At 41.3% G+C, this 10527-nt stretch overlaps 1 non-coding gene across 1 annotated transcript; it reads right to left on the bottom strand.

Annotated features, from left to right (window-relative positions):
* Nucleotides 1-4600: 4600 nt before the first annotated feature.
* LOC147948331 (small nucleolar RNA R71) lies at nucleotides 4601-4707 on the bottom strand. Its single transcript, XR_015586148.1, has one exon. It is a non-coding gene; the product is annotated as a small nucleolar RNA R71 (small nucleolar RNA).
* Between the last annotated feature and the right edge of the window lie 5820 nt (nucleotides 4708-10527).

The following is a 10527-nucleotide window of genomic DNA, read 5'->3' as shown; positions in this document are numbered from 1 at the left end:
CTATGCTAGAGATGATGCGGCTACATAAAGTCTTCCATGTTTACAACTACGGAAGCATGTACCAGATCCTAACATGATTGTGCCCGAACCTATCGAGGAGTTGGAGCCTAATCTGACATACCCTGAAGGACCGTTTGGAATAGGGCAAAGGAGGACGCGAAAGTTAAAGAATAGAAGCATTCCTCAAATCCAAGTATTTTGGGGAAAGCAGAACCGTAAAGTCATCACTTGGGAAGATGAGGATAGGATTCGAGCCAAGTATCCTCAATTATTTGTTGAAGAAGATGAAGCAGGACCCTCAGAACCCTATGGAATTCGGGACAAATTCTATTAAGGGGGGGGGGGGGGAGAATGTAGTGACCCTCACCAAGGGGTAAAAACCCAAAGGGAAAACCATGACCAAAAGGCCTGGCAAAGACTTGGAAGGGAGCCAAGAGAGGAGAGAAGAAGAATTGCCAAAGAAATTTCCGAGGAAACATTGATGGTTTGAGAGATGCCCAAGGATGTCCGAGAGTGCCGAGACTTGCCAAAAATGTCCGAAGATTTACCGAGGATGTCCGAGAGTTGCCAAGAGTTGCCAATAATGTCCGAGAAGGAGAATCGAGAGTTGCCGATAACGTCCGAGAAGGAGGACCGAGAGTTGCCGATGACGACCGAGTATTGCCGAGAGTTGCCGAGAAGGACTGGGCGATGTCGAGAGATGACCGACGATCGGCCGACCCGACAAGATTCCGGAAATTTTGGAATTTGTTTTCTCAAAGATCAACCAATAGGAAAGCATGCAAGTTAGAAGAGGAATCTATGAAGGATATTCCATGGCATCTCTACAACAAAATTGGAAGTGGGAAGCAACATCATTTCCACCTTATAAAAAGTGGCCAATCACATTTCATGCAAAGTGTGAATGGGAAAACATACAAGATTCCTTTGGACAAGTGTTGCTCACACTCAACAAGTGTACAAGCAAGAAATTTTGTGGCCACAAGACTTGGCAAACGCCAAACATGCATTGGACCAAGTCGTCGCCCTCTTCCTCTATATAAGGACCTCTACCTTCTCTCATTTTTGCCAAAAAATCATAACTAAAGAAGAGAGAAAGAAAGAAAGGAGAGGAAGAGAGAAAGAGGAGAGAAAGAGAAGAAGTGCTGCCGCAAGGGAGAAGAAGGGAAGAAGAGAAGAAGCAAGACAAGACTATCGACGACCGCTGTTAAGTGTTGAATCGAGAAGGAACTCGATTTCAACAAGGGAGAGGATTCAAGTGTTGCCGTGAAGAAAGTCCGACCACTCCTTCCAGAGATCGCCGGTTTTCTGTGAGTTCAGGCACATATTTTGCCGGACTAGATGGGGATTTAAAGACATCCATCTAGTGCACGGTTTGCATGAGCATGTAGTTGCATTTTACTTGAATTTCTTTGTGATTTTCTTGTTTAAATGCATGCGCTGTGAGGTTACACCAGCTGCTAGATCAAAATGTTCTAGTAACAAGGGTGATAACTACGTTAAGATACTTGTAAAATTATGAGCTTAAAAACCATAAAACTCAAGTATCAACTTTGGTGAAGTCTTAATGCGTTTTAGTCCGCGAGAAATTGCGGCTAAGCATAGTAAGACTGGGGTATTGCTATCCTTCCTATTCCGTACCACATGCAGCCATGATATACAACCCATGTTCGTGTGTTTGTAGGGTTGGTTACAAAGAGCTTGGAGGTTACTGGGCTCGCTACCCTAGCCGAGGCTGTCTACACGACGGTGTGGCTTAAAGTGAAGTCCGGTTGCATGCCTAAGTGGTTGCAATTTGGTTATTCATGAGGGCGTGAAGGAAAGGAAGCATATCGGACCCATAAATTAAAACTTGTTTAAAACTCTTGTTTTTATCCAAGTTATTGTTGTTGCATGTTGTTGCATGTTATTGTGTTTGCACTAAATTGTTTTGCTTAGCTTATTAGCTTCCGCATGCTATCTCTGATTGCTTGATGTTTGTGATGCTTTGATGTTCATATATTTTACCCTGTTTTCCCTTAATATATTCACATCTTTTGCATCTTTTGCTATCTATTTTACCCATTATTGCATAGCTTTAGGACTAATCATGCATTAGAGTTTAGTTGCATTGCATTTGCATTTTTTCATGCATAATCAGGTGATTTTGGAGCTTAAGGAGCATGGAAGCAATGCTGAGGAGAAGTGAAGCAATCATGAAGGGAAAGCAAGAGAGTTAAGGCTGAAGAACTAAGGTCCGAAGTCCCACTCGACCGCCCAGTCGACCAAACACTCGACCTTGTGCAGAGAGAGACTCGACCGAGTGGAAGCTGCACGAGAGAAGCCAACTCGACCGGTCACTCGACCGAGCACCGGGTCGAGTTGGCCGAGCCGCCTAGCTATTTTGTCTTTTAGCATTTTTAGGGCTTCCACTACTTTTTCTATTTAAGGACCTTGTACCCAACAGCCACCAAGAGTCCAGCTTTTTAGAATAGTTAAAAATCTAGTTTTTACCCTTTTGGGAATTATTCCCTTTGCACTTTTATTTTTCTTAGATCTTGTACTCTTTTAAGAGAGAAAACACTAGATTCTTCAATATTGTTGGTTTCATAACTTTCAGAATATTAAGAATTTGAGTTTGATTCTTTCTCCAATATTGTAGATCTTTGCTTTATCTTTCATTTGATGCAAGTTTCAGTATTTTCTGGGTTTATGACTTTGATGTTCATCATGTGTTCTTGTGAGTAGTAGCTTAGGATCTTGAGGATGGGTTAGGCTGGGCTGTGTTTGAGGTTTGTTTGCTTTGGTCAAGCTTGATTGTGGTAGAATCTCTTCTAGGCTAGATGTTCTTAATGCTAATCCTATAACTGAGAGGGTAGGGTTTGATTTCAAGCATCTTAGCATCACACCAATGTTTAAGGAGCATAGATAAGGCCAGATCTAGAGCTTACCATTAGGCTTGCTAAGAGATTATAGGTCTTGTTTGGTATGAGACATATTGCTTAATGCCTGCTTGTGTAGATTCTTTACTTTGTGAGAACAAGTCTAGAGATGCATAGGTTTGATTGTTTCTTGCCATGAGAGTGGAGTAAACTTGTCTTAGAAATATATGTCTAGAGATTAGCTCAAAGTTTGCTTGAGATTTGTTGACCAAGTTTGATGACTTCATTCATTAGTCCTGCCCATGAATCCCTCCTCAAGGCCTTCCTTATTTTTTGATTTCTAAGTCTTAATCCTGCTGTTTGATCGTTATTTCATTTGCTTGTGTATTGCTCTGTTTTTCTTGCATTGCTCTGTTTCACGGATTTGACCGGCTTGACCCTGCACTCAATCTACACTCGATCGAGTGCTTGCTCGAGTTCATCCCCAGAACTCTTGTTTATGATTTGTAGTTGTCCTGTCTTATCCCTTGTCTCATTCTAGTTGCATTACTGTTGCATTCACTTAGTGTCCTGTTCATTACTTGTCTTGCATTAGTTCATTAGCATAGTTTCTAATTCTGTTCTAGCTTCATATTAGTCATAATCATTCTGTTTCATTTACATTTAGCATCTAGTTCTAGTAGCTTTCCTTTCTGCTCTTTACATTTCATTAATAGGATTGTTAGTGAGAAACATCCTTTGCATACTTGGCTTAACTTAGGATCATATACACATCTTGATTGTTCACAAACTCTCAGATTGGATTGACACCTCTTATAATGCAACTGCATAAGGGGAATTGAAACATCGTGCCATCACTTCATTTCATAGCTCACCATTCCATACATTCATCATCCATACCACAAACATATGTGTTTCAATTTAGCGCCGTTGCCCATTTGAGAGTGTTTTTGTGACTTTTAGGATCATTATTTGTCTAAGATTAAGTTCATTTATACACTTGTGCAGTTGCTTAACTCGAATCTTTTTTTGCTTGGCTTTCTTGAGTTTCAGGTACCCACTCGACCACCCACTCGAGCACCACTCGACCGAGTAGTGATCGAGCACTTGATCGAGTCAGAAGCCGTATCTAAATAAACACCAGTTCCCAGTCGACTCGACCACTCACTCGAGCCTGCGCTCGATCGTGTACCTGTTCGAGTCTGTACTCGTGTTTGTTGATGCACACAAGGTCCAAGGGGAAAAACAATCTTCAAAGGCCTATTGACAACATCCATAAGCTGCAAAAGGGTTTGAGACATAAGCAAAGAAGGGTAGTTCCAGACCAGCAAGAGGTTCCAATCATCATGGAGCAACAAGATCCAGTTCCAAGACCAAGGAACATTGGTGCTGGAGATGCACCCAACACACACAACCAGAGAGCTGGTATTGTGCCTCCCACAGTAGCAAAAAACAACTTTGAGATCAAGAGTGGATTGATCTCCATGATTCAAGCCAACAAGTTCCATGGGTTGCCAATGGAGGATCCCCTAGACCACCTTGATGAATTTGATAGAATCTGTGGTCTTACAAAGATTAATGGAGTGAGTGAAGATGGATTCAAGTTGAGGCTCTTCCCATTCTCACTTGGAGACAAGGCTCACCTTTGGGAGAAGACTCTTCCTGCTGGAGCAATAACCACATGGGATGCTTGCAAGAAGGCTTTCTTGGCAAAATTCTTCTCAAATGCAAGGACTGCTAGATTGAGGAATGAAATTTATGGGTTTGCTCAAACAAACAATGAGACCTTTTGTGAAGCTTGGGAGAGGTTAGAAGGATTTCAGACTCAGTGTCCTCACCATGGCTTCAGCAATGAGTCCTCCTAAGCACCTTGTATAGAGGAGTGTTTCCCAAGATCAGAATGCTTTTTGACACAGCTTCAAATGGCAACTTCCTCAACAAGAATGTGGAAGAAGGTTGGGAATTAGTTGAGAACCTTGTTAAGTCTGATGGGAATTACAATGAGGACTATGACAGAACCGTAAGGTCCACATCTACTGACCAAGAGGACAAGTACAAGAAGGATTTGAAGATGGTCAATGAGAAGCTTGACAAGATCCTTCTTAGCCAACAAAAGTCCATTCACTTCATTGGTGAAGAAGAGGTTCCAGTTCAAGAGGGGGAGAATGAGTTTGCTGAGCTCTGTTATATGCAAAACCAGGGTGGATTCAAAGGCTACAACAAGGGAGGGTTCAAGAACAACAACCTCTCCTATAGAAGCACCAATGTAGCTAATCCACAAGACCAGGTGTATCCACCTCAACAGCCTCAACAGCAACAAAAATATGTCCCCAAACAACAACATCAAGTATTCCAGCCTAGTTGTGTCCCCCACCAGGGTTTCGGACTAACAAAGGCCAAGAACAAGACTTAAGAGCTATGATGCAATAGCTGTTGATTGGGCAAACACAAGGAAAGATTGAGGCAGCAAATAGATTTGCTGAGTTGAACAGGAGGATAGCAGATATTTACATTGAACTCCATGCCAAGTTTGACACACTGACTTCTAGGATTGTGACCATGGAGAATCAACTAGCTTCTGCCCCACTGCAAGACAACAACAAAGGCAAGGCCATTATGCACTCTCCAGAATCTGCTCATGCTATCAACCTACGCAGTGGAAGGGTTCTACCAATAAGACAGGGAGCATTACCAGACACTGAGGACAGTGATGAACAAGAAGGGGAGGGTTTTCAACAAGAAGAGGCTCAAAATGAAAACGGTGTTGAACTCGACCAACCACTTGACCACTCACTCGACCAAGTGACAGATCGAGTGACTGATCGAGCAGCTGCTCAGGAGAAAATCAAGCCAGTTACCTCCAAGGAAAAAGAAGCTCGGTTCATTCCTCCTCCTTACAAGCCTCCACTATCTTTCCCAGAAAGATTTAAGAATCAGATGGTTGAAAAATACAAGGCATTGTTTGACAAACAAGTTAGAGAGATTGAGCTTAGAATGCCTCTAATAGATGCCTTTGTTATGATCCCTCCTTACGAGAAATTCTTGAAAGATGCTGTGATGGAAAGGATCAAAGAAGTTCAAGGGATGGTGATTCTTAGACATGAGTGTAGTGCCATAATCCAAAAGCAAGTGAATCCTCAAAAGCTAAGAGATCCAGGTTCCTTCACTCTACCTTGCTCTATAGGCCCTTTAACCTTCAACAGATGCCTTTGTGATTTGGGAACCTCAGTAAGCCTAATGCCTCTATCAGTTGCTAAGCGCCTAGGGTTTACAAGGTACAAGCCATGCAATATATCCTTGTTCTTAGCTGATAGATCAATAAGACTACCACATGGTGTTTTGGAGGATCTACCTGTTAGAGTTGGAGCAGTGGAAGTCCCAACAGACTTTGTAGTCTTGGAAATGGATGAAGAAGCAAAAGACCCTTTGATATTAGGGAGACCTTTCCTAGCTACAGCAGGAGCAATAATTGATGTGAGACAAGGGAAGATTGATCTTAACTTAGGAGAGGACCTCAAAATGACATTTGACATTGTGGAGGCTATGAAGAAACCAACCATTGGAGGGCAAGTCTTTTGGATTGAGAAGATGGACAAATTATCAGGAGAATTGATGGAAGAACTAGCAGAACAAGATCACCTTAAAACTGCTTTGACCAAAAGTGGGGAGGAAGGATTCATTCATAAAGAAACCAAGGCTTATGAGGAGATATTGGACTCCTGTAGAGAATCAGACCATATAGAGGTTTTTGAGGGATTACCTGCACAAAGAGAGGAAGTCTGGTCAGTTCAAATAGCAAATATGGATAGCTCGACCACCCACTCGAGCACACACTCGACCGAGCACCAAAATCACTCGACCGAGTGGACTGCCGAGTTCTCAATAGATGACTGGTCTGCACTGAAAGCACCAAAAGTAGAGCTGAAACCTCTCCCATCTGGGCTAAGGTACGTTTTTCTAGGTGAGAACTCTACTTATCCTGTGATAATGCTAAGTTGAGTAAGAAAGAAATTGATTTGCTAGTTGTTGAGTTAAGGAAGTATAGAAAAGCTATTGGTTATACTTTGGTTGACATTCAAGGACTTTCACCTAGTCTCTGCATGCATAGAATCCATCTTGAAAATGAATCTTAGTCTAGCATTGAACCTCAAAGAAGGTTAAACCCCAACCTAAAAGAAGTAGTCAAAAAGGAGATTCTTAAGTTGCTTGATGTTGGTGTAATCTATCCTATCACTGATAGTACTTGGGTTTCACCAGTTCATTGTGTCCCTAAAAAATGAGGAATTACTGTAGTAGAGAATGATCATGATGAGTTAATTCCCACTAGAACCATTACAGGACATAGAATGTGCATTGATTATAGAAAGCTTAATTCAGCTACTAGAAAAGATCATTTTCCTCTTCCTTTCATTGATCAAATGTTAGAAAGATTAGCTAATCACACTCACTACTGTTTCTTGGATGGATATTCTGTATTTTTCCAAATTCCTATTCATCCTAATGATCAAGAGAAGACAACATTCACATGTCCATATTGTACTTTTGCCTATAGAAGGATGACATTTGGATTATGTAATGCTCCAACAACTTTTCAAAGATGCATGATGTCTATCTTCTCTGATCTCATTGAGGATGTTGTTGAAGTATTTATGGATGACTTCTCTATCTCTGGAGACTCATTTCCTTCTTGTCTTGCTAATTTGTGCAGGGTTTTAAAGAGATGTGAGGAGACAAATCTAGTTTTGAACTGGGAGAAGTGTCACTTCATGGTTGAAGAAGGGATAGTTCTTGGACACAAGATTTCAGAAAAGGGTATTAAGGTTGATAAGGCAAAGATAGAATTCATGGTTCAACTTCAATCACCAAAAACAGTCAAGGACATAAGAAGCTTTCTTGGTCATGTTGGGTTTTATAGAAGATTCATCAAGGACTTCTCAAAGATAACTAGGCCATTGACAAGGTTGCTTTGTAAGGAGACTGAGTTCAACTTTAATGAAGATTGCTTGAAGGCTTTCAAGGAGATAAAAGCAGCTTTGATTTCAGCTCCAATAGTCCAAGCTCCAAATTGGGATCTTCCATTTAAGATTATGTGTGATGCTTCAGACTTTGCAGTAGGAGCAGTCCTAGGACGGAAAAAAGATAAGAGGCTGCATGTGATTCACTATGCAAGTAGAACCTTGGATGAAACTCAAGGAAGATATTCAACAACAGAGAAAGAGCTCCTAGGAGTGGTATTTGCCTTTGAAAAATTCAGAAGCTACTTATTAGGGTCTAAGGTAATTGTGTACACTGATCATGCTGCTTTGAGGCATATCTACTCAAAGAAGGATACAAAACCAAGGTTGTTGAGATGGATTTTGCTTCTCCAAGAGTTTGACATGGAAATAGTTGATAAAAAGAGGATAGAGAATGGAGTAGCTGATCACCTGTCCAGGATGAGGATAGAAGAGGAGATTCTAATTAATGATTCAATGCATGAGGAGAAACTGATGCTGATTGGGACAACACGGCCCACAACTCGACCTCCCACTCGAACAGGCACTCGGCCGAGTATGTTTGGGTGCCCGATCGAGCAGGATGAGATGGAGGAGTGGATGGCACTTGAGAGTGAGGATCTGCCTTGGTATGCTGATATTGTCAATTACAAGGTGTGTGAAGAAATCCCAGCAGACGTGGACTACTATAGGAAGAAGAAGCTCCTCAAAGACATCAACGGGTACTATTGGGATGAACCTTACTTATACAAGAAGGGATCAGATAGATTGTTTAGAAGGTGTATAGCAGAGAATGAAGTTGAAGGAGTGTTAGGACATTGCCATGGTTCTGCTTATGGATGCCATTTTGCAACTTTCAAGACAGCCCAGAAAGTTTTACAAGCTGGCCTATGGTGGCCTACATTATTCAAGGACACTCACAAGTTCATCACAAAGTGTGATGCTTGTCAAAGAATAGGTAATATCACAAGAAGGAATGAGATGCCCCAAAATCCAATTCTTGAAGTTGAGATATTTGATGTGTGGGGAATTGATTTCATGGGACCCTTTAATCCTCCTTCAAATGGGAATGGCTACATCTTAGTAGCAGTGGACTATGTCTCCAAATGGGTGCAAGCCATTGCTAGCCCACTAATGGTCACAAAGTGGTTCTTAAACTTTTCAAGACCATAATCTTTCCAAGGTATGAAATCCCAAGAGTTGTGATAAGTGATGGAGGAACACACTTCATCAACAAGATCTTTGAAGGAATGCTAAGGAAGTATGGAGTTAAGCACAAGGTGTCTACAGCCTATCACCATCAAACAAGTGGGCAAGTTGAGGTATCAAACAACAGATCAAGGTCATTCTATCAAGAATAGTAGGAGCAACAAGGAAGGACTGGTCTAGTAAACTTGATGAAACACTTTGGGCTTATAGAACAGCTTTCAAAACACCTATAGGAAGAACCCCATTCCAGCTTGTGTATGGAAAGTCTTGTCACCTCCCAGTTGAAGTTGAGTACAAGGCTCTATGGGCAATCAAACTTAACTTGGATCTTGAAACAGCACAAGCTAAGAGAAGCCTTGATTTGCATGAACTTGAGGAGATCAGATTGGAAGCTTATGAAAACTCCAAAATCTACAAGGAAAGGACTAAGGCCTTCCATGATAAGAAGATTCTCATCAAAGGCGGCTGGAGACCAAGCCTTACTTTACAATTCAAGACTGAAGTTATTCCCTAGGAAGTTGAAAAGTAGATGGGAAGGTCCTTTTGAAATAAAAGAGATTTTACCATATGGAGCTGTCACACTTCTCAACAAGGATGGTAGTGAGTTCACAGTTAATGGTTAGAGGGTTAAGAAATATTTGGGAGAGAAGGAGACACATGAGAAGTGCACAATGCTTCTCAAGGATGCACCTCAAGCTTGAACAGCTATAGAAGTCAAGCTTAGTGACTCTAAACAAGCTCACTAGGGAGGAAATCCCTAAGGTATCTCTGTATATATATTGCTTAGAATTTTTGTATTTTGACTCTTGTTTTGGTATTTTCATGGTCAGGGAAGCAAGGGAGTCTAAACAGAAGAAGAGAGGAACACACGCAGTCCAACTCGACCACCCCACTCGAGCCCACACTCGACCAAGTCACGGTCGATCACCGTCGTCGAGCTGCCCCAATCTCCATCTCTAAGTCACCAGCAAGACCCCAACTACTCATTTGACAGCATGCAAGAGGATGTAGACAACTTCTTCTCCAATCCTTGAGGTACCACTATCACTTTCCCTTGTAAATATCATTGCATTTGAAATTGTGTTTTGTTTTTGGTCTTGAATCCTCAATCAAATTTCTTTCACACGGAGGACTGTGTGACTTAAGTTTGGGGGAGGGTTTGAGATAGCATTTGACATTGTGTTTTGTGTTCTTATTTCAATTTTTTGCAAAAATCTTAAAAAAAAAGAGTGTTCATGTAGTTTGCATTGCATATTAGGATATTGTTTAGCATGTTTCATGTAGGATTGTATAATATTTACATTAGGGATCTATGATGAGGTTTTCCTTGTTAGCTTGCTTAATTCACTAGACTAGGATCAATGCCCAAGTTAATAGTACTTTGATGCTAGTTGAGTGGTTAGAAGCATAAGATTGAACCAAGCCTTGAATTCCTGCATTGCATTTGGTCTAAGTTGAAGCAT

This window comes from Camelina sativa, chromosome 2, assembly GCF_030686135.1.
Source record: "Camelina sativa cultivar CO46 ecotype springtype chromosome 2, ASM3068613v1".
In the NCBI taxonomy this organism is placed as follows: Eukaryota; Viridiplantae; Streptophyta; class Magnoliopsida; order Brassicales; family Brassicaceae; genus Camelina; species Camelina sativa.
The sequence above is the reverse complement of the archived record's forward strand: the minus strand, read 5'-3'. Positions and strand labels throughout refer to the sequence as shown.